The 24,056-nt window shown below is 37.4% G+C and overlaps 1 long non-coding RNA gene and 1 pseudogene across 3 annotated transcripts; one reads left to right on the top strand and one right to left on the bottom strand.

Moving 5' to 3' along the window:
• Positions 1–470: 470 nt before the first annotated feature.
• Positions 471–2,901, bottom strand: LOC111902833 (uncharacterized). Of its 3 annotated transcripts, XR_002853970.3 has the most exons (5): positions 2,372–2,897; positions 2,251–2,295; positions 1,859–2,141; positions 1,014–1,543; positions 471–743 (listed from the first exon to the last, which is right to left on the bottom strand). It is a non-coding gene; the product is annotated as an uncharacterized LOC111902833 (long non-coding RNA). The 3 variants fall into 3 exon arrangements; XR_002853971.3 differs by having other exon boundaries at positions 471–1,543; positions 2,212–2,295; positions 2,372–2,901; XR_002853969.3 differs by having other exon boundaries at positions 471–1,543; positions 2,372–2,899.
• Positions 2,902–6,690: 3,789 nt separating this feature from the next.
• Positions 6,691–10,337, top strand: LOC111902834 (ER lumen protein-retaining receptor-like; annotated as a pseudogene).
• Positions 10,338–24,056: the final 13,719 nt, after the last annotated feature.

Genomic DNA, 24,056 nt, shown 5'->3' on the forward strand with positions numbered 1-24,056 from the left:
CTTTTAATATTATAACTTGATAACTTCATCTTTTTTTTGTTTTACATATTTATTTGTAACAAAAAGTAATAAACGGATAAACATTGATGAATTAAAATATTTCAAAAGACAACAAATCCAATTTATGCTTTTGGAATCCATTATATGCACATTGTGTGCAGTTTGCAATGGTCCGAAAGTCAACCGATTGAAATTTAAAGAAAAAAATTACAATTTTAGAATTAAAAAAAAAAAACAATTCAAAATTGTGTAAGAGAATTTGCATGTAGCATTTACGAGCTGTTTGGTCATTCAAGCATTGTTTATACATAAGGCATTGAAAGTTTGTAATATTATTACCTACTACTTTCGAAGTGTATTGCTTAAAAAAATGTATTGTAAGAAAATGAAAACAAGAAAACAAACAGGTAATACATAAGTGATAAGGAATCTCAATGAATTAGATCAGGTGAGTCATGATAGTCAAACAATGCAATAAGAAAATTAATATATATACCAGATCTCAATTGACATGTATAAGCATCAGGGTACATATATTCCAATACTTGAGTTGACTATATATTAGCTTGAACATTCTCTATCATATACCCTCCACCTCCATTACCTACAAATTGAGTAAAAAAGCTTAAAACTGAACTCCCTTTACCTTGTTACCTCCGAAAAATATGGAGGTGTCCTGATTCACCCAAGCTGTTGTTGCATGCTATTTTTCTTCAACATTATCTTCAAAACTAAGATTATTACTGCACAATAGCCATAAATGTTGAAGAAATGAGTCAAAAGCTATTAGTCCACTATACACTTTTGATGCCCAATATAGTATATAATATATCCCGTATCAAACATGAATGCGTAACAAATACTCTTTATTATTAAAGGAAAAAACGGACTATTTGTGATTATTTTTCTGAAATAGATGAAGTCAGGAAAAAAAAACCTAAACTAACACCTGAATTTTTTACTAATAATGGCTTAAAGAATCATTTTAGGAACAATTTAGAACGAATACCTACATAATCATTATAGAATCCGATAGATTGTGGGGAAAAAAATCATAGTTCAAGACTTTTGAACTCCTTTAGTCATATTGAACCCTTAACAACACAAAATTATGTATCAGATCTCTCAAGTACTTAGAAACCAAATATCATACAAGACAATAGATTTGTGCATAGTAATAGTTAAGAGAGAGGTTTGAGATTCTTGCCTGCAAAATTCGAAAAGAAACTACTTGGTGGTGAATCGATGCCGGTGGTTTCTGGATCTAGATCCAGATCCATGGTTTATGGATCTATAATCATGTTGAACTGTGGATTTCATCTCTCTTTTCTCTGTTGTTGAAATGTATTCATAGCTCCACAAATATGTTAAAGTTGAAAAAAAAAATATTGTATATAATAAGCAAATGACTTTAGGATAAAATCGTTGCACAAAATCATCTTGCAAATTATAATTAAATTAACAAATCCCCGTGTATCTTCTCATTGGCTACTGGGGTATATCCATATTTGTAGAGCAAAACCCTACACAACCATGAGGAAATCTGAAAGCAAAATACGTGAACCTAAAATCAGAGAGAGCTAAAACATAAAACATCAAGAAATTTGAAAGCCTAATACCAAAAAACAAAACACCTTAATAAGAAAAAAGATAAATCAGAAAAACCCAAGAAATCAAGATTATTCAGAAAAAGGATAAAAATCAAGAGCCACACACGAAAGGATAAAGTTCAAAAACTTTCAATTTAGTTTACACCATATCCACCTTCCAGAAATCCAATGATTCAAGGTCTATGATTTTCTTTATATATTAGATAATTGAAGTCATAAATCTGAAATATGTATAGGATTAAACATACCAGGTCCAGAACATGGAATTGATGGTGATATACGGCTAGGGTTTTTGAAGCAATGGGAGATGGAGGGACTCGATAGAGTGATGGAGAATGAAGAGTCCGAACTCATGGAAGCAAACCCACAATCAAAACTTTAAAATATATTATTTACTTCTAATTGGATAAGAAACACCTTCCTCATCTTTATACTTTAAACCCCCAGGCCCCAATAAAACTCCAACTTGTTCCCGCCAATCCTTTAATCACTTCTTCTGTTTCTTCGCTTCACCATTTATTGTTGTTACAACTGCAAAAATATTCAAAATGAGAACAAAACTCCTCAAAATTACAAGTGATAAAGCTATAAGTTCAATTACCTTTTGAATGAAACAATAGAGAAGGGGGGAGTCCATTACCTAGATGACAAAACCAAGAAGATGATTGTGATTTCCATAAAAACCCTGCAAGAAAAAATTTGAATGTGTTGCGTAAAACAAACCCATAAAAATCCACAAAGAGAGGGGGTGGGCCTGTTACCTGGAGGACAAAACGGAGACAATGGTGGTGATTTCAATATCTTATCTCAGCATTTCATCCCGCTAATACGATTATACGAACCTGTTTAATAACTTGTAGCGCTACTTTAAAAATGGACCATGTACCGGAGAAAAAATATAGAAAGTTTCGATTTCCTTACGTCGATGACATGGGAGACCACTAACCAGTGATTTAAGGTGGCAGTAAGAGGGAGAGAGACCCCAATGGCGGTGTCAATGCGGTGTTGTGGAGATGGAGAATAATGATCGGGATGTTAGAGAGAGTAGATAGGAGGAGTGGTGGTGACGATGATAAACGGTGAGAGAGAGAGAGAGAGAGATTAGGATTTGAGAGACTGAAAAGGATGGAGAAGACGGTGTCAAGTTCCTCAGTTTAGAAGCTACTTTAAACAAAGGCACGGGAAACCAAATGAGGAAGGCGTCCGACATACTGGGAGGAGATAGGAGGAGTGGTTGGGCGGATTCAATTTTGTTAACAAACATGAGGAAGGCGTCCGACATATGGGAGGAGATAAATAGAAAGAATTGTAGATATAATAGATAATATTATTATATTAATTAAGATGAGTTGTAATTTAAGTTAAGCATGAATACTTAAACGTCTTAAAAAATATTATTATTTTATTCTATCTATTTTTAGTAATAGTAAGATTTCTTTTATAAGATAGTATATATATATATATATATATATATATATATATATATATATATATATATATATATATATATATATATATATATATATATATAGAGAGAGAGAGAGAGAGAGGGGATTGTAGAGGATTATGGTTGTAATTTGGGGACAATTTTAGTGTTTTATTTTAGGTTTTGCTTACATCTTTTTTGTCTTTATAAATGTAATAAATTGATTGTGTTACATGCATCTAAAAATATAGCGACCAGACATTCATAGAAGATTTGGAATTTAAAAGACGTACACATCACTCAGTGGAAATATAATCACTATGTTTTAACGATGTTGACATTAATCACATACTAGAAAATACTAAGGTATCAAAACACTTTATTAGGGGTCGTTGAAAAAGTTATAGGCAAATTGTTATACTTTTTTTGTTTATTTGTATACTCTCTTTCTTATAAGAGAATCTTTTTAATCTCATTGGAAGATTAAATAAAAATTAAGTTGTTTTATAAGAAAGAAAACACTTTCAAATTCTAATTTTGCAACTTCCTATCCTCGATGTCTTTCACTAAGTTGTTACAAAATCACTAAAATAATAATTATAACAAATTTCAACAATTCCTTATTTCATTATTTTTCAAAAATCTAATTTTACAATAAGACTTCTAAAAAATTATATCTCCAAAATACATGTTGCATTATATATAAAAGCCTTTTAGTTTTTTTAGAACAAAAAATATACTACGAAGAAAACAAATAAAACAACACATGTAAAGAACAACTACAACTTACACAACTTTATAGGATGATCAAGGACCAAAATACCCTTCTAGTAACATTGAAACGGTTCAAGTCAAACATAGTTATTTTAGGCTCGATTTTGTCATTAAGGTGTCATTAAGATGAATGTTTGATAAAGTTGTTAGGTGACAAACATAACCTTTTTTTTTTAAACGGCAAACTAACTAATCTACTCCTAAATAACCACCTATGTTTCCACCGAGACTTAAACCCCTGATCTCTCATATGAGAAGGTCACTCCATAACGCTAGGCCATTGGCCCTTTGGTATTGACAAACTTAACCTTCTTTTCACATGATAGTATTGAAGATGAGGGTCTTTTTTTTGGATGTCACCATTCGGAAGTTAGAAGGATGCGTAGCTAATTACGAGCTGAAATCAAGCAACTTAGAAAAAAGTTCTTAACCATTAACTTCGTAAAGGACCTTGGACCAAAGAGGTACATTTGGTCTATTTTATGTACTTCATTGTAAATTCAAAAAGTTGTTGTTTCAATGGTTTTATGAATAGCACATAGGTTCACTTTTCAATTTGTATTCAGGAGGACAATCATAATAAGGAGTTGGTTGAAAGCATGGTTGCAAGAAATACTCATTAACCAAAAATGTGTTAGCTTATATGTTTCAAACAAGACCCACAAATATTGGATTTTGTTATATGATGATAGAAACAACAAACAGATCAACATATCAACATATACATTGATACAATTTCAGATATATGCCTCGTGTTTTGTAGATTAACTGATTAAATAGATTGGTTCATATTTTTCTTTTGTAGTTTATATAAATTCATAAATAATTAATGAAACAATACTTTTCACTTATAAAACACATTTTCAATTGAGTTAAGCCATATCCGTTCTCTTCTGCTAGGACTTTAAAATGAAGATAGTTTATTCTTTCTAAATAGCCTCAAATTCCGTATGTTCTTTTTATTACAAGCATATACATCTAAATATTTTTTCGCATTATATTTTAAAAACCTTTCCGATTATGATATTATACTTTCATTTTTTTAGAGTGGTAAAAAAATTGTCCATGACCCTTTGTGTGCATCCAATGTACAACTGTACATCTATTTTCCTTAGCCGTTGATCATTATGATTTTCAACGCTGACGATTGGTTCCTTGGTTCCTTGTTAATTATGGTTCTCTATTGAAGCTCACCTTATATATATATATATATATATATATATATATATATATATATATATATATATATATATATATATATATATATATATAGGGTTAGGTTATAATGTGGACAACAAGTATTGTATGGTCGTAGGAACAATTTTGAGCCAATAGATGAAAAAAAAGATAGACTATGATTTGAGCGTGTATAATATTACAATTGAATAACATTTATCATATAATAACACAAATTTAATTATAAGGGTATTTTAGTCAATTGAACTAAATTTAAAAAAGGGTAATCCGGATTTTATGGGATAATTGATTTTATTAATTTAAAAAATCTTATTATAGATGATAATGAATTTTTTAGCTCGTACATTCTGACAGAATATGTTAATAAGTATAGTGTGCATTAAAGAAATATGCTTATTAATATGAAATAATTTTTTTAGAAAAAATCCATTCTTGTCAAAATTTAATAGACAAACAATTTTTAACCTAATAATAATAATATGCCGTATACTTACATTTATGAATTAGTCAATGTCAAATGGTTTAAAAATCTTAAAAAGAATAACAATTTCTATTTTGCATTCTTGAATATGATATAAACAAAACATTCTTGAAGTAAAACTACATGAAAAAGAATAAGAATATGTTGATCTTTCATGAAGTTGAGAGGAGCAAACTTCATCATCTTCTTTTTCTTATCTCGCATGTTCATTGAGAGAATCAAAATACATTTGTTCTTAGATTCTTGAATGTCGAACTATTGTTATGTCCAAAATCATTCTGGCTTCTTGAATATCAAAATATTTGGTATTTTAGAATCAAGTCTTGGATTCTTTTATCATTCTTTGCTTGTATGAAACTGCCAAACAAATATCAAGAATATCAATATCAATTATATTCAACATTTTATATTGTTTTTGTTATAAGATTCCAATAGAATGATTTAATTTATGTTCTAACATAATGATCAAGGGTCGATTTTATTTTCACCATTAATAGATCGTTGACCTACTGTACTGTTTTAACATAATGATGTAAATTCTTATGGAATAATGTATATTCAAACTTGTTCGTTTGATTCATAAAGTAAATAATGCAACCTTGTTCCTAAAAAAATTGATGTAATATACACAAAGACCAACTCCACTAGGTAAGAATAGAATGTAAAAATTGGCATAATACAAAATTTGATAACTTAGAGTAGATAAGCTTGACCACACATATTGACTAGGCATCATAAACCATAATAATCGTACACTTATCAACACTAATAGTAATTTCGTTTACTAAGTATTTTTCGTTTTTCTATATGAATTTCCATTTAATTGGTTTAACCAATGATTACAATATGTTTAAGTGATTGAAACTTGCTTACACAGATGGGATAAAAATATTTTTTTCGCATATTAAATTACTGATGCAACATTGACATTTACATAAGGTTAAAAAAAAAAAAAAAAAAAAAAAAAAAAAAAAAAACCCTTCAAATTTACATCCTATTCATCAAAGAATAATTCTCACTACAAACAAAATTACATTTAGTGGCACAAGTTTTTAGTGGCATAAGTTTTTTTGTGCCGCTATATTATGTTTTCAGTGGCACAAATTGTATTTATGCTATATACTGAAAATTCTAATTACATCTAATTTATGTTTAAATGAGAAAAAAAGAAAAATATGATATTATCATAGAGAAGCCCATCTTCAAATCTGAACCATGAAAAGAAACCCAACCCGTTTTTGTCGTTCTCTAACTACGTTTCCAAGGGGTTTACTTTTGCCCTTGAAGAAAGAGAAACAGGTAGCGAAGAAGAACCTGATTTTTGTCTGCTTGGATCAGTCGGGGAGATCTGTTCGATAAACATCTTTTCCAAGCAGATCTGTTCTAGTTTCTCATCAATTACGTTCTTCTTCCTTCATTTACTCGAGTGTTCATCGATCCATAGACAACAACAACGATGGATATATTCAGACTTGCAGGAGACATGACGCATCTTGCCAGCGTCCTCGTCTTGCTTCTAAAGATACACACCATCAAATCCTGCGCTGGTTTGCCCCCATTTTTACTTTATTTCTCTTCCGCTTTTGCAGATTTATACTGTTTGTAGGATATGAAATTTGGGAATTCTTAGCTCCATGACTTTCTAATTTACTCAAAATGTTGTTTTGGGTCAATTTGGAGCCGATTTGATGATGCCGTTAGTCGATTCGGAGAGATAGCTGTTTCTAGAGTGCTCGTTAATGGATTCTGAACTTGTTTTATCTTATCTGTTCGTGTAATTTTGATTTCTAAAAACATAAAGTTAATTTCTCAACAATATTGCTCGTGGTTTTGTTGTCCAAGCAGATTTTAGCTGTTTTTCAAGTGTAAATTACTCTGTGATCATCATCTTCTTCTGCATCCGGTGTAAATTACTCTGTAATTGATTTGCTAGATGTTTTGGAATTCGAAAGATTATTCTGCATAACTATTAGCCATAGGCATGGATTCCACAAGTGATTAATCCTTCTTCCTGATCAACATGACATGTTTCTTCTTTTTCACTTTCCTATTTACATTTCTCTAAGATATATAATCACAAATTGTTCATACTACATATCAATAACACCAATGTTTCATGCAGGGGTTTCTCTGAAGACTCAAGAGCTCTATGCATCGGTGTTTGCTACTCGTTACTTGGATATATATTCACAGACTTCATCTCATTATACAACACAATCATGAAATTAATATTTCTTGGAAGCTCTTTTTTTATAGTCTGGTATATAAGGCGCCACAAAATTGTTAGAAGATCCTATGATAAAGATCAAGACACATTTCGCCATTATTTTCTTGTGCTTCCTTGTTTGCTTTTAGCCCTAATTATTCATGAAAAGTTCACCTTCAAAGAGGTATGCATATGACATATGTTATGTTTCTTTATGAGCATTTTAATAACAACTGTATATATGTTAAATTATATCTGTTTAATTGTAACTTTTTTAGTAGAAAATATGGACATTTTCTTTATACTTAGAAGCTGTTGCAATACTTCCTCAATTGGTTTTGATTCAAAGAACAAGAAATATCGATAATTTGACTGGTCAATATGTATTTCTTCTAGGGTAATGCATTTCTCCTTTACACTTTTATTCATATTCATAATATAATGTGATGAAAAAATATTAAATAATAATTTAATGTCTTTAATTTTGTTGTGTAGAGCATATCGTGGATTGTACATTTTCAACTAGATCTATCATTACTTTACTGAGACTCATTATGTCCATTGGATCAGTATGTCTTTTTCCTATATTCTTAATGGAAAAATAACAAAGAAAAGAATTATAAATTATTTCTTATTCTTTTATGTTATATTAAAAAATAATCCAAATTTATTACCTATTTTGCAGCTTGAAATGTTAAACAGCGGTAATTTGATCTTAATATCAAAGGGCAATCATGTCATTTCACTTGTTAACGCCATTGATAACCTCCTGTGTGCAGTGGGAGTTTGAACAGGATTTAAATCCTAAACTTTTGAAGTTATCATTCTCTTGAAGGTTTTCAGAATTTATATCAAATTTTTAGTTTAAAAAGTTAATCATTTTGACTATCGAAAGTCAAACTTCTACTATGGTTATGGAACAAGATTTCTAAAATGTTCTTTGTGATTTTGTAACAGAAAAGTCGCAAATGCCCCTGAAAAGAGCAGTTGTTTATGCACAATCCTATGATCAAGGTGGCAATTTGATCAAGTTTATTACCTATTTTGCAACTTAGCTGTCACTGTTTAATGGTTTGGTTTGTTTGTGTGTTGATTTTTTTTGACATTATTATATTTGTTTCTGGTTTTAAGGTTACAGAGGTGTACTCCAAAGAAATGAAAGGGGTCATATCAGCTCTAGCTTCAATTCAAGGCTATTTGTTAGTAGCTTTGGGCCCCAAAGTTATTCTACACAAATGGATAGGTTCTGAGTTGAGTGGGGTCGCTTTCTTTGATGCTCCACCACTCTATGTAGTCAGTTCAAATATTGTAAGTCATCTTCTACATCTTTCAATTTTTTTTGCCCGATTTGTCCGTTAACATTTCAACATTTTTTTTTCACTTCAGGTGACTATTGGCGCTTTACAACCTGAAGTAAGTTTCTTATTTTGTACATCTCAAAACTCTCTCATAAAGTGGTTATAGTCCGGTATTTGATTTGATAAATAAATATGTTTTTCAATGAGGAATCTTTTAATATTTCATATTTGAGGCTATACAGTTAAGTTATTGTGTTAGGTGACATATTATGTTGTTGCACCACATGTGTTTGATGAAATGCCTACATGAAAGTAAAAGTACAAAATACCAATTCACTTTATTGTACATAGTTCCCGGAGATTAATATCATTATATTTGGCTTTCAGCTGACAAAGAATAACTTGTGGGATAAACGGATCTATCAACCCAAACATGACAGTTGGTATGTTTTAGCTTCCTTTCCATGATTCTTTTACCACGTTTAGCTTCTTCGCCATGATTCCTTTACCTTGTTTGGGGTTTCAACAATCATGTTGCAACATAAAAGCTTATTGGATACAATGATTTTTAAGTTTGGTGCGACTATCCATGCTCTTGAACATATACTGATGTTTCTTACATATTTCAAAAAACTAATTTGTTATGTTTTTTTTCCATCATTGCTTCTGATCCTATGCATAACTTACTCTCGTTTATTGATTAATATGTTACCATATTATAATAATGAGAATTGGGTCGAGTAAAAGTAAGATTTTTTTAATATTTTGTTTTGTATGAGCACACTTGTTATTATTAAGTTATGAATGAAATAATATTTACAAAATATAATTTTGTGCTAATTTACAGTTTAAAAATATTAAGGCCTTGTATGTACATACATTCTCACTCATTTTGGTGTTGCTTCTTAATTTTGTTTTTGTTTTGTGGCCTACAAGTATATCCTATTTTACATTTTTATATTATTTCTTACTTTTATTGGTCTATGTTGTGGCAGGAACCAAATGTCAGTTCTGATGCATCCTAGTTGCTGCAGGTGATCTCTATCTCAAAATTTATTTATAGCCACTATATTAGAAATGAATAACAATTAATTTGAAAACAAACAAAATGTTAATCATTTATCTTTTTCTTTTAAATTTATTTGTTTCCAGATGATGTTTGTGAGATGACTGCAAATAATAGAGATAATGGGTTCACTTTTCTTTTAGGAGTGGAGGAGGAAGAAGTTACACAAACAAAGAGAACAATTTTTTTTGAAGACTTTTTATTTTAAATATAGACAATATTGTTGTTAAACAAGTTAAATTTGAATTCAAGTAATGATAATATGTTCTCCATTTATTATGTTAATTGTCTTTTTAAAGTTTTATATTAAAAAAAACTAGACCTAATTTTTGAATATATTTGTTTTGTGGTGAAAAATGTGTCACAGCATAAAAATAATATTTATATTAGTATTAGTGGCATAAAAAAAATGCCACTAAAACCCAATAGTGTTGCAGTGGCATAAACAAAAGTGCCACTAAAACCTCATATCGCTGCAGCGACACAACTAAAAAGTGTCGCTAAAGGTCTTTAGTGGGAGCGTTTCTAGTGGCATTTTTTTTTGTGTCGCTGATTGTTGAAAGTGTCTTTAGTGGCACTTTTTTGATTTTTAGTGACATTTTTTTTATGCCACTAAATGTCATTTTATTTGTAGTGTCTCCAAATGCTTGCAACACCTAATAGGTAAATCAGAAAATCTTATACGCAACGGCATTCATATAAAATACAAAATACAAGACTTGAATTACAAATTTTGTAAGAAAAAAGCGACTTACGAGGATTACAAAGAAGCAATTAACCGGAAGAAAAAGTAACTTACGAAGATTAAATATCCACAAAAAAGTACTTAAATATGCAAATGCAATTATGAAAAATAAATTACATGATTTTTTTTTGTTGATCATCAGTAATAGGGATCAGCATTTTAATTGTCATCGTACAATGAGTGAGATGACAAACGAGCAATAAGTTGTGCCTTTAAATCTTTTTAAATGGTAAAAATAATACTTACGTGAATGGATATCTTCGAGAATGATAGTAAGGACGACCATCATCATCTTCAACCAAGCAATATCAAAATCCGATGGGATAAATCTGTGCTGGGGAGAAACGACTGTTAATATAAAGAAGGGGAGATAAAGTTAGGGTTAGAAGAAGTAAACATAATTAACATGATTATAGGAAATAAATATGAAAGTTATTTTATCTTTAAATCAAATTACTAAATTATCCTTATTTATTTAATTAATAATTTTTTTTTATCTTGAATTCTTATTGATTCATATATATATATATATATATATATATATATATATATATATATATATATATATATATATATATATATATATATATATATATATATATATATATATATATATATATATATATATATATATATATATATATATATATATATATATATATATATATATATATATATATATATATGAAAACACTAATTTTCTCATGCCTTCTAAATTAAATTCACCGGTTCTTTCGATGCCACGTAACCAACCTTTTGGAAGGACGTTGTGGACATTAACGTCGATTCAAATTACCTTACGATCCACTATGACGTATCCTCCTCACGTTCAACCTTTGAAGGACGCCTTGGTTCCGTCGGAACTCGGATGGCCAGCACAATCCATCAAATCGTTTAGTGCCCATTCTCTTAGAACCAAAAACATCCACTGCACACCCTGATTTTCTGATGCCGCCTAGAACCAACTCGCACTATTCTAATACCTCCACGTAACCCACCCTCAAAACAATGCAACGTACCACTACGTCGATTCTATTTTATCATCGTTTCTCCTTCAATGCCTCACCTTCTATATAAACCCTTTTCCTCTTCTTCTATGCTTCCGCGTACAGCACATCACAACACATTGTTTGTTCCAGGCGCTCCACATCACTTAAACGCCCATCTGTCTACAGCGCATTTGTTTGTTCTAAACGCAAACACCCATAAAACTGGATCGCCACACCGTCTGGGAGACACTCTTGTTTCTCAGGTAAGCGTTTTTAAAATTTTGAGCTCTAATTTTGCTATATTTGCTTCTGCTTTTCAACAATACACACACAAATTTCACTCTAATCCGAGAAAGGCAATTTATTTTCAGATTGCCCTCTAGAATGTTATTATTTTATCCCTACATGACTTGATTGTATTCAATATGTTTCATTTATTGCCTGGTTTAGAATTATTTGGTAGGGATATCGACGGGGGCAAATGGGACGGGGAGTGCATCCCCTGCCCCCGCCCCCGAAATTTCCTTGTTCCCCCTTCCCTGCCCCCATCTCCGAAATGTTCAGCGTTTTTACCCCCGACCCTGCCCCTGATTTATTTTCCTATCTTTTTTTTTAAAAAAGAAGTTGTTATTTATGATAAAAGAAACTGTTTTTTTAGATAACAAATAATTATTTATAATAGAATTTTACATGTTAAAAATAAAAAAAAGTTATGGCATCTTAAAAACATTATACTAACAATTTAAAAAATGTTTTTTTTGATGAATTTTGGAAGCTCAAAATCATGTTATAGTTTATTATATTTATATAATGAATGTGACATCCCTAATTTCACGGCCAGAAAAGACCGATTTGTTTATGCTTTGTTTTAAAATCAGAGTAATCGTTTAAAAAAAATGGTTGCGGAATTTGTTCCTAAAACAAAATATGATAAGAATTTCTCAAAGCATTTCTTAAAGAAATGTATTTTCATTATATAACAAAATTTCAGGATGTCATGTTCCGATACAGACCAAAAGCATAAACATAACAGATTAGACCTTACAACAGTTATATAACTACTGGCCTATAATCCATTATCTCCCGTCATGTCAACCAACTTATGCTCTCGTGGCATAACCTGTAATACAAAGAAAACTGAGTGGGTCAGGCTTGGGAGCCTGGTGAGCATATAGGGTTTTCATCCCATAATGTTATATCATATGTTTATATAAATAGAACATTTAAACTTGTACAATTTCACCATATAAAGGCAACTCTAATCCCACCCCATCGATCCTCACAACGACACGATCTAAACTCTTGTATCTAAAATTTTCCTCTTTACCTGATCCTTACTCACGGATCTAAAACTATCCTCTTCACCCGATCCATACTCACGGATCTAAAACTAACCTTTTCACCTGATCCATACTCACAGATCTAAAACTAACCTTTTCCCCTGATCCATACTCACGGATCTAAAACTACCTGATGCATACTCACGGATCTAAAACTACCTGATCCATACTCACGGATCTAAAACTAACCTCCTGATCTGATCCATACTCCCGGATCAATAATTGTACCCAATCCATACTCCCGGAATAGGGACAATATGTAACACCCAAGTTTTGAAGGCCAAGAAAGGAAAGAAAACCCTAAGTTTAGGGGTCGACTCGGCGAGTCCAAAGGGGGACTCGGCGAGTCCGAGTGGGATCCGGGTCGAGGAGTAAGTGACCGACTCGGGGAGTAGGCCAAGGTGACTCGGCGAGTCTGGTCTGTGTGTGGAAAACCCTAAATTCGGGACTTGGAGCCTATATAAACGTCTTAATCTTCTTCCTAGGGTTCCCTTACTGCCTCTTCAGCCCTGGATACCAAACCCTAGCCGTCATAACCTTTGATTGAGCCATTTTTTGCCTTGGAAGGTGCATTAAAGCTTGGAGAAGGAAGAAGGAACTTGGAGGAGCAAGAAGGGACTATAGATCTGGAGTTTGTGGAGCCTTTCTGAGATATTGAAGGCAATAAGTTGTCCCTCTCTCCTTTAGGTCTTCCATGGTTGTGAGATTTGGGGCTTTTAAGCCATGGTTTGACACCCATTTGAGTTAGAAGCCGGATCTGGAGTTGCTACTTTAGATCCAAGTGTGTTACGGACTACAGAAGCATAAAGTATCAGCCTTTGAGTCAATGTTGAAGCCCCTAGGCCTTAAACCCTAGTTTATGGTGTATTTCGCTTAGATCTCCTTCTCTACACGTAAAGTTTGCAACTTTACGTGAGGAATAGGCTTGGGAAGGGTAGATCTATAGATTTGAGCCCCTGCATGACTCAAAAGTCCTCTGCATGTATGAAGGACCGGATGGACTCGGCGAGTCCTTGGAGTGGACTCGGCGAGTAGCTTGAAGATGAGGAGGAACTCGACGAGTGGGATGAACAGCTCGTCGAGTCGGATGAAGTTGGGCATGAACTCGGCGAGTTGGATGAAGATTGTCTTGGACTCAGCAAGTCTGTTCTTGGACTCGGCGAGTCAAGTCGCAAAACCCCAAACCCTTCGCGTTTAGACTCGAATCAGTGAGTCGATTAGAGACTCGGTGAGTTGGACAAGTCAGGACTCGGAAATCGGTAGACTCGGCGAGTCATGGACTGACTCGGCGAGTAGAGTCGTGAGTGGATAGACTCTGGACTTATGAACTCGGCGAGTCAGTAGGGTGACTCGACGAGTAGGGTTGACCTGGAAGGTTGACTTTGACCAGGACTTTGACTTCGACCTGAGTTGACTTAGTTGACTTTCGGGAGATAGTTAGACTAAGTGTTGCATTGATATTGGTAGCTCGGAGAGCTAGTGGAGCGGGAGTTCATAGAGTTGTCGGTCAGCAGCCGGAGGATTATCCGCAGAATTCAGCAGTGCGAGGTGAGTCTCCTCGCTGTTTGTATGGGTCGAAGGCACCAATGCCGGCCCATTTAGAATATGCATGAAAGACCAGGGGGTGGCTCCTGGCACACAGTATGTTATTATGTATGATAGGAAGACTCGGGGGTTAGCCCTAGGCAATATGCATGAAAGACCAGGAGGTGGCTCCTGGCGTATTGTTTGCTATTATATATGAAAGACCAGGAGGTGGCTTCTGGCACACTGTATGCTGTCTAGCTAAGTAGAGTAGTATGTACGATTGTCCTTGTGATACTTGCATAAAAGACCAGGGGGTGGCCCTTGGCACATGTCTGTAAGACCAGGGGGTGGCCCTTGGCACTTGTTTGTAAGACCCAGGGAGCGGCCCAGGCTTGACCAGAGAGACCACGCGCGGCCCGTGGCATAATGGCAAGACTATGTTTGGCACATAGCACCTTATTTGATTATGGATAAGTCGGTTATATATAGCTCTTGGCTATGAATGGTTTGTATGGTATGAGGTATTTGGGGAACTCACTAAGCTTCGTGCTTACGGCTTTCAGTTTTGGTTTCAGGTACTTTCAGTAGCGGATAATGGAGCTCGGGATGATCGCATGGCACACACCATAGATTAGTCAGCCTGGGAATGTTTTACTCTGATAATGAACATGTGTTTTGAAAACTAATACTCTGTTTATGTTTTGAAATGTTTAAGTGATACTTTATTAAAAGAAATTTTTAGTCTTAAATTTTTGGACGTTACAAGTTGGTATCAGAGCCTTGGTTTGAGGGATTCGGACATGCTCTCGAGCATGTTTGAACTCAAACTGAGGGATTGGTATAAGAGTTTTCAAAATGAAAAGGTAGTTTTGTAAAAGAGAGTTTGAGGAAGAAAACGGTTTTAGAAAAGCAAAAAGAATTCAAAAGGAAAAGAACTTTGAAAAGAGAAAAGGGGTGTGGTGCATGCAATCAGCCGAGCTCAAGTAAGTACCCCAAAATACCCATACAAGTCTATGTTTTGATTATCAGTTAATAGAACAGCATGCTAGAATAGGACTAAGGATCTAGGGATGATGCCTTATGTGCCTGTTATTTGTGCTTCAGAGCTGCATAGTAGTGCTGATGAGACAGTAGTAGGATAGCCTGTTTAGGTTATGCCTGAGTTATGAGTTTGTGTTGCATGCTAGTTCAGATTTTTGCGATGTGTGTATGATTGCTTGAGTATGTGGCGGTTAGATTTTCCCCTTGTCTGAATGCTGCTTGCTTTGTGCATTGTGGGATTTTGAGTGATGGGAGTTAGCCATTAAGTGGATACGCTACGTCACATACGATCAGGGTTGAATAATCTCAGAGTGCTGGACTTGGCCCTATTGCGCAGCTCTCGTTTGAGTCTAACCGTTGTAGGGACGAGTCTTTTACTCGAAGGATTATCTGAGCCTCGTCACATGTGATGGTATCCAGGTGATGCCTAATTGGCATCGGGAGCTGAGGACTGGTTTGAGTTGAGTCAGAGGTTTCCCTAGGGTTAGCCTAGGATGAGGTAGTACTGGAAGCAGAAATAGTAGAAAGGGACCTGGTGGAGTCAAGGCAGTTCTTGAGGAAAGTACGGATAGATGTGGAAGGTAGTATGGGCCCGTACTACTGAAAGCAGAGGATCCGTACTCGATTCAGGAAGGGTCGAGACAAGACCGGGAACCTGGTAGTGCATGTGTTTGGCCTCGCGGCAGTGATCAGTATTCTGATAGTGGTTGTGTTATATTTTCAGCATGGTGACGTTGCGAGAGAGACCAGTGGGCGGGTCAGGATCCGGTTCAGGATCAGGTTCGGGCGCGGGATCCGAACCAGTTGATGATGGGTTGCGCGAGTTCATCGCATCTGAGATTACGAGAGGCATCCTTGAAGCGACCCCGGTCATTTTCGGGTCGATCAAGGAGGGGATCATTGAGCTGATGGAGGATCGCCTCCGAGCTTTCAGGAGTGATTTGGTGTCTGGCCAGGCAAGTACGCGCACGCTGTCCTTCAAGGACTTTAGAGGGTGTGGTGCGCCGGATTTTCACGGGGTGAAGAACCCCATTGCTGCCAGGAGATGGATCGCAGACATTGAGTCTGCACAGTTGACGAGCTTCTGCCCGAATGGGTCGAAGGTCCGCTTTGCGGCGGCATGTTTGAGAGACAGAGCTAGAGATTGGTGGGAGTCAGTTGGAGACTCATTGGGAGCCTCGGTCGTCAAGGCTATGACCTGGTCAAACTTCGTGACCAGGTTTAGGGCGGAGTTTGCACCGGCAGTGGAGCTTCAGCAGTTAGCCAGAGAATTCCTAGACATGAGACAGACGACAGAGTCGGTGGCGGAGATTACCGCTAAGTTTCGGAAGAGGGCCCTATTAGTTCCTAATTATGCAGGGGATGATGAGATGCAGAGGACCCGCTATCATGACATGTTGAGAGCGGAGATTCGGGAGCATGTCAGCTTTTCAGCATGCCCGACCCTGGATTCTATGATAGCCAGAGCGAGGGAGAGGGAGATCGATCTGGAGCACATTGCGAAGAGGAAGTCAGATCAAACATTCACATTGGAGGGTTCCGGGAAGATACCCAAGACTTCAGATCAGCGATTAGTGGGTCGGCAGGGCCGAAGTCAGTGCAGCACGTGCGGGAAACCGGACGAGGGAGTGTGTCGTTCCAGGGGTTCTGGCTGCTACAAGTGTGGCAGTGATGGTCACGTCAGCAGGGACTGCCCACGGGGGGCAAGCCCATTATGTTTTCACTGCAATCAGGTGGGCCACAAGAGGACCGACTGCCCGATGATGAGGGGAGGAGCAGGGAGTGCGCCTGCCCCAGCGACTGTGAGGATTACGGATGGGCGAGAGGGTAGTGCCATGCATTGACAGATGTGGAAGATCTGGATTACAGGAAGAAATGTTGCAGGTACGTATCTATGGCTATTTTCATTCCTAGGTGAATTAGGGAAGTTTTTACCCTGGAATCAGGCGATTTTATGTATGATTTGTCTCTCTCTGCTTGTATGTGGATTGTATTTTGGAATTGTCATATGCCAATTGCATGCCAGGAGCTATTAGTAGCTAGTGTAGGTCATCTTTCACTTCGGGTTCGAAGGGTTCAGTATCATCTCGGTAGTTAGAGTGGGCTAGAGACGGATTGCTAGCAGGGATAGGGAAATGGTGGTTATCATGCCTACCGAGTAAGGAAGGAAGGAAGGAATGGAAATCTTCGGGTTTTCGCGGGCAGTAAGGACTTAGCTGAGGCTAAGTGGGTGAGAAACAATCAGGTTATAGGAGTAGAAGGGGTTTTGAAACTAGGTTAAGTTTCGCTCTCCTGTTAGGAAGAAAGACGGCTCAGGTGATTGTATGATTGGAGGATAGTGTAAGATGGAAGTTGGGAAAACTTGCCAATTGTGAGATCTCATTCTTGAAATTTCTGGTCGCGGATTACATAAGAATCGGTTGGGAGTTCCATTTGGGACATAAGTACCACCTGGGAGTACTCGATTGTGCTGTATGATCAACTGTGGGTTAGTCGTAGCATCCACTAGCAGCTAGTCGGTGGGGAAAGGTGTTTTCAGACTACCGGATGGCCGTAGCATTCACCAGTGGCTAACTAGTAAGAGAAGTGTAGTAAGACTGCGGTGTGGCCCGTAGCATTAGATTAGCAAGACTGCGGTGTGGCCCGCAGCAATCGTATGTGAGTATGGTTAGGCTGCGGTGTGGCCCGTAGCATTAGATTAGTAAGACTGCAGTGTGGCACGTAGCATTAGATTAGCAAGACTGCGGTGTGGCCCGCAGCAATCGTATGTGAGTATGGTTAGGCTACAGTGTGGCCCATAGCACTGGTTTAGCAAGACCGCGGGGCAGCCTGTAGCCTTGGTTGGCTGGCAGCGTAGAAGTGTTGTAAGACTACGGGATGGCCCGTAGCATTCATCGGTCCCTATTCGTTAGAGCAAATGTATCAGGTGTATGATTTAGTGGCAGAGCGGATTGAGCGGTTATTGGTGAAGTTTCTTCGAAAGTCGCTCGGAGCGACTAGGAGTTGAGTTGGGGCTAGCGACCGGTGCGAGCCGGTAATCCAGATATTGGTAGACTGGTAGGGACCAAGGTGATCCCAGTTCATCCGGAAGGCAGATAAGGAATAGCAGAAATTTCCAGCCAGTAGCAGTGCTGGTAAGCAGTCGATGGTGAAATTCAGATAGTTCGTCGTGGGGTGCTCGACACCAATTATAGTAGAAAGAATGCCTAGTGGATACTGGCGATAATGACCCGTACTGGAAGTAGCGGGAGTAATAGATTTGGTGAAGATAGGATCCTCACAGTGGCAGGGGAGATAGTTGTTTTGGGGCATCGCCTTGGGAAAGCAAGAGAATCGCGTGAGGAAAGAAGGGGTGAATCCCCTATGGGTTCAGTTGCAGTACTTGGAGAGTACCAGAAGGTTGTCGGCTGAGTAAGTTGTGTTTCCAGAATGATCAGGGTCAGAGTTGACCCGAAATGTTTATCCGCAGGGATTTGCGTTAGTCAGAATGACCGGGTGGAAGACCAGCGAAGGTGGGCAGCTGGTGTTGGGATAATTGGTGGGTATTGAAGGCGGATTGCAGGCGGTGGGCCATGGAAAACTTCGAGGACGAAGTTTAATTTAAGTGGAGGAGAGTTGTAACACCCAAGTTTTGAAGGCCAAGAAAGGAAAGAAAACCCTAAGTTTAGGGGTCGACTCGGCGAGTCCAAAGGGGGACTCGGCGAGTCCGAGCGGGATCCGGGTCGAGGAGTAAGTGACCGACTCGGCGAGTAGGCCAAGGTGACTCGGCGAGTCTGGTCTGTACGTGGAAAACCCTAAATTCGGGACTTGGAGTCTATATAAACGTCTTAATCTTCTTCCTAGGGTTCCCTTACTGCCTCTTCAGCCCTGGATACCAAACCCTAGCCGTCATAACCTTTGATTGAGCCATTTGTTGCCTTGGAAGGTGCATTAAAGCTTGGAGAAGGAAGAAGGAACTTGGAGGAGCAAGAAGGGACTATAGATCTGGAGTTTGTGGAGCCTTTCTGAGATATTGAAGGTAATAAGTCGTCCCTCTCTCCTTTAGGTCTTCCATGGTTGTGAGATTTGGGGCTTTTAAGCCATGGTTTGACACCCATTTGAGTTAGAAGCCGGATCTGTCACACCCCCAAACCAGAACGGCAGAAACGTTCGGGGGCGGAGGACGTCATGTCAAATATCATAACAACTGAATAGTAAAGAAAGTACACACCACCATAATATAAATATATTTGAAAAGTTTACATGATTGTATATGTTACATGTTTGCAAAAGAAATCAAATACAATATGGTGATCCAAAATATGTTACTAACGCCAGCGCGTTAGTCTTCAAAAGTAGTTGCTACCTGGTCTAGCGGTTTCCTGAGAATACAAGTTATTTCAAAGAAAAAGTGTCAACATTTAAGTTGGTGAGTTCATAAGTGGTGTTTTGAGAAAATGTATGCCATTCGAAAGTGCTTGTATGCTTTCCAAAAAATCCCTTATTTTCTATTAGATGTATGAAATGAGTTTGAAAGATTGTTGTATGTACTATATGTATTTGAACCAGGAAAATCCCTTATTTTCCTAAAAGTGAAATGCAGTCTCAAATGACCAAGACTGTAAGCTATAAGAAACTATGACATGCTCAAAAGAATGATGTTGTAAATCGTCATTGTACAAAATGAATGTATTTGAAACAGGAAAATCCCTTATTTTCCTAAAAGTGAGGTGCAGTCTTATTGTTAAGTAAAACTAGTTGTGGAAGTGTTTTAACCTGAGTTTTGATCATGCCGATAATACCCTAGAATATAGTTATTACCCCTCGAGCATGATTGAGTTAAGTATTACTACGTGCATGAGTCATTGTTTCCGCGTGTTGTGAGTTCCTCATAACCATACTAGACGCAGTACCTAATGTTGACGTTTGTCACCCCAAATGACAGACTGTAGCTAACAGTCAGGGTGCGGAGTTGTCAGCCCCGTATAGATCTATACACACTTGTCACGCTCTCCCTCCAGGAGACTCTGGTTATAGGTGAGGACTTTCGTTTGGTACAAACAAAGCCATATGCCATCACATGATTGCTAACAACAAGTTCACGAGTAATATGATGAAAATCGTTCGTATGAAATGATTTCGTTTTCTACCGTGTTACAAAAACGTGATGATGAGTTAAGTTTTCTTGTAAAAGCATCATGTTATATTTGAAATGGTTACTCTTGATATGATGTAGTATGCAAACGTATAAATAAAACCTATTTCTATTTATAAAACATATTGTATCCCAAGAGGGTGAAGTTGTGTTGTGAGGTGTTTTGCATGATAATAACTTCATAAGATAGTTTAAAACAACAATATGAAAAGTATAGCAAAAGATCGATGTTTCACACGATTTTAGTCGTGTGTTTACTTGTATTCCCCGCCCCCCCTTAAAAGTGTTTAAAAAGCATTTAAAGTGTGGTTGTAGGGGTATGAACTCACTTGTTCGGTTTGAAGAGAGTGGGACTAGAGTCGAGCAGAACTTCAACCGCGGAAAGCTGCGTCTTCGAGCTTCTCGGGGGTCTCGGTAGTGTAGAATTTCGTTAGGGGCTCGAATATGAAGAACCGGGGCTTCGGGGTGGTTTAGAGGGGCTTAACCGAGAGTAGAAGTAGGAGAGAGGTTAGGAATGAGCAGCCAAACTCTAAAGGCTTCGATTTCTATATATAGGCCAAAAATTGAAGTTCACGTCGTGAATTTTGCCAATTCACGTCGTGAGTTTGTCCTGAATTCGTCATGGCATGCGTCACACGTCAAGTGGCTCTGGAAGGGTCAATCAGACTGTTCACTTTGTGAGTTTTCCAAAACTCACGTCGTGAGTTCTGACAGAGTCGGGATTCGCGCTCAAACTTCAGAAATTCATAACTTTCGCATACGAACTCCGTTTTTGACGTTCTTTATATCGCCGCGAAGGTGAGATTATGCTCACAACTCTCGTTTAGACTCTGTTGGATAATTTTGAGTTTATTTTTAATATATTATAAATATATTACTTATATATTATTTTTAGTAGGCCGGGACACGAAAACTCCGTCATAAATCCATAACTTCTTCATTCGACGTCCGTTTTCGTCAGACTTTTTACCGTTGCGCTACTATTGTTGAGACCTTCGATTCTCATTTAGTTTGTGTCGGCTAAAGACCGCTTGATCTCTATTTCGAGTTTTTAGCTGTCTACTACTAGGTCAAAAACTTCGAAAAATCATAACTTCCTCATACGAAGTCAGATTTTGACGTTCTTTTTACGTACGTTTACGGTTTAATGTTACCTACGACTTTCATTTAGATACTTAAGGGTAAAAGCTATTGTATTGAAACTTCGCGTTTTTTGTTTAATCGGTGTTGCCGGTTTTGTCGGAAATCTTAGAATGGTCATAACTTCTTCGTTATAACTCGAATTTTTGTGTTCTTTATATGTATGAAAAACTTGTTACGATATTTACCACTTAGTATACTCAATTACGGTTTTATAAAAGTTTAAATTTTGACCTGAATTTTGTTGTTGTTATAGGATCTGGAGTTGCTACTTCAGATCCAAGTGTGTTATGGACTAGAGAAGCATAAAGTATCAGCCCTTGAGTCAATGTTGAAGCCCCTAGGCCTTAAACCCTAGTTTATGGTGTATTTCGCTTAGATCTCCTTCTCTACATGTAAAGTTTGCAACTTTACGTGAGGAATAGGCTTGGGAAGGGTAGATCTATAGATTTGAGCCCCTGCATGACTCAAAAGTCCTCTGCATGTATGAAGGACCGGATGGACTCGACGAGTCCTTTGAGTGGACTCGGCGAGTAGCTTGAAGATGAGGAGGAACTCGACGAGTGGGATGAACAGCTCGTCGAGTCGGATGAAGTTGGGCATGAACTCGGCGAGTTGGAAGAACAACTCGGCGAGTTGGATGAAGATTGTCTTGGACTCGGCGAGTCTGTTCTTGGACTCGGCGAGTCAAGTCGCGAAACCCCAAACCCTTCGCGTTTAGACTCGAATCAGTGAGTCGATTAGAGACTCGGTGAGTTGGACAAGTCAGGACTCGGAAATCGGTAGACTCGGCGAGTCATGGACTGACTCGGCGAGTAGAATCGCGAGTGGATGGACTCTGGACTTATGAACTCGGCGAGTCAGTAGGGTGACTCGACGAGTAGGGTTGACCTGGAAGGTTGACTTTGACCAGGACTTTGACTTCGACCTGAGTTGACTTAGTTGACTTTCGGGAGATAGTTAGACTAAGTGTTGCATTGATATTGGTAGCTCGGAGAGCTAGTGGAGCGGGAGTTCATAGAGTTGTCGGTCAGCAGCCGGAGGATTATCCGCAGAATTCAGCAGTGCAAGGTGAGTCTCCTCGTTGTTTGTATGGGTCTAAGGCACCAATGCCGGCCCATTTAGAATATGCATGAAAGACTAAGGGGTGGCTCCTGGCACACAGTATGTTATTATGTATGATAGGAAGACCCGGGGGTTAGCCCTAGGCAATATGCATGAAAGACCAGGAGGTGGCTCCTGGCGTATTGTTTGCTATTATATATGAAAGACCAGGAGGTGGCTCCTGGCGTATTGTTTGCTATTATATATGAAAGACCAGGAGGTGGCTTCTGTCACACTGTATGCTGTCTAGCTAAGTAGAGTAGTATGTACGGTTGTTCTTGTGATACTTGCATAAAAGACCAGGGGGTGGCCCTTGGCACATGTCTGTAAGACCAGGGGTGGCCCTTGGCACTTGTCTATAAGACCCAGGGAGCGGCCCAGGCTTGACCAGAGAGACCACGCGCGGCCCGTGGCATAATGGCAAGACTATGTTTGGCACATAGCACCTTATTTGATTATGGATAAGTCGGTTATATATAGCTCTTGGATATGAATGGTTTGTATGGTATGAGGTATTTAGGGAACTCACTAAGCTTCGTGCTTACGGCTTTCAGTTTTGGTTTCAGGTACTTTCAGTAGCGGATGATGGAGCTCGGGATGAACGCATGGCACACACCATAGATTAGTCAGCCTGGGAATGTTTTACTCTGATAATGAACATGTGTTTTGAAAACTAATACTCTGTTTATGTTTTGAAATGATGATTTTACTTTAAGTGATACTTTATTAAAAGAAATTTTTAGTCTTAAATTTTGGGACGTTACACAATAACTATAGCTTAGTCCTGATCTGATCCATACTCCCGGATCAATAACTGTGCCCAATCCATACTCCCGAACTAGGGACAATTAACTTAGTCTTAATCCATATCTGATCCATACTCATGGATCTCTAATTGTGCCCAATCCATACTCCCGGACTAGCGACAATTAACTTACTCTTAATCCATACTCTCGGACTAATAGCAAGTTTATCTCT

Source organism: Lactuca sativa, chromosome 7, assembly GCF_002870075.4.
Source record: "Lactuca sativa cultivar Salinas chromosome 7, Lsat_Salinas_v11, whole genome shotgun sequence".
In the NCBI taxonomy this organism is placed as follows: Eukaryota; Viridiplantae; Streptophyta; class Magnoliopsida; order Asterales; family Asteraceae; genus Lactuca; species Lactuca sativa.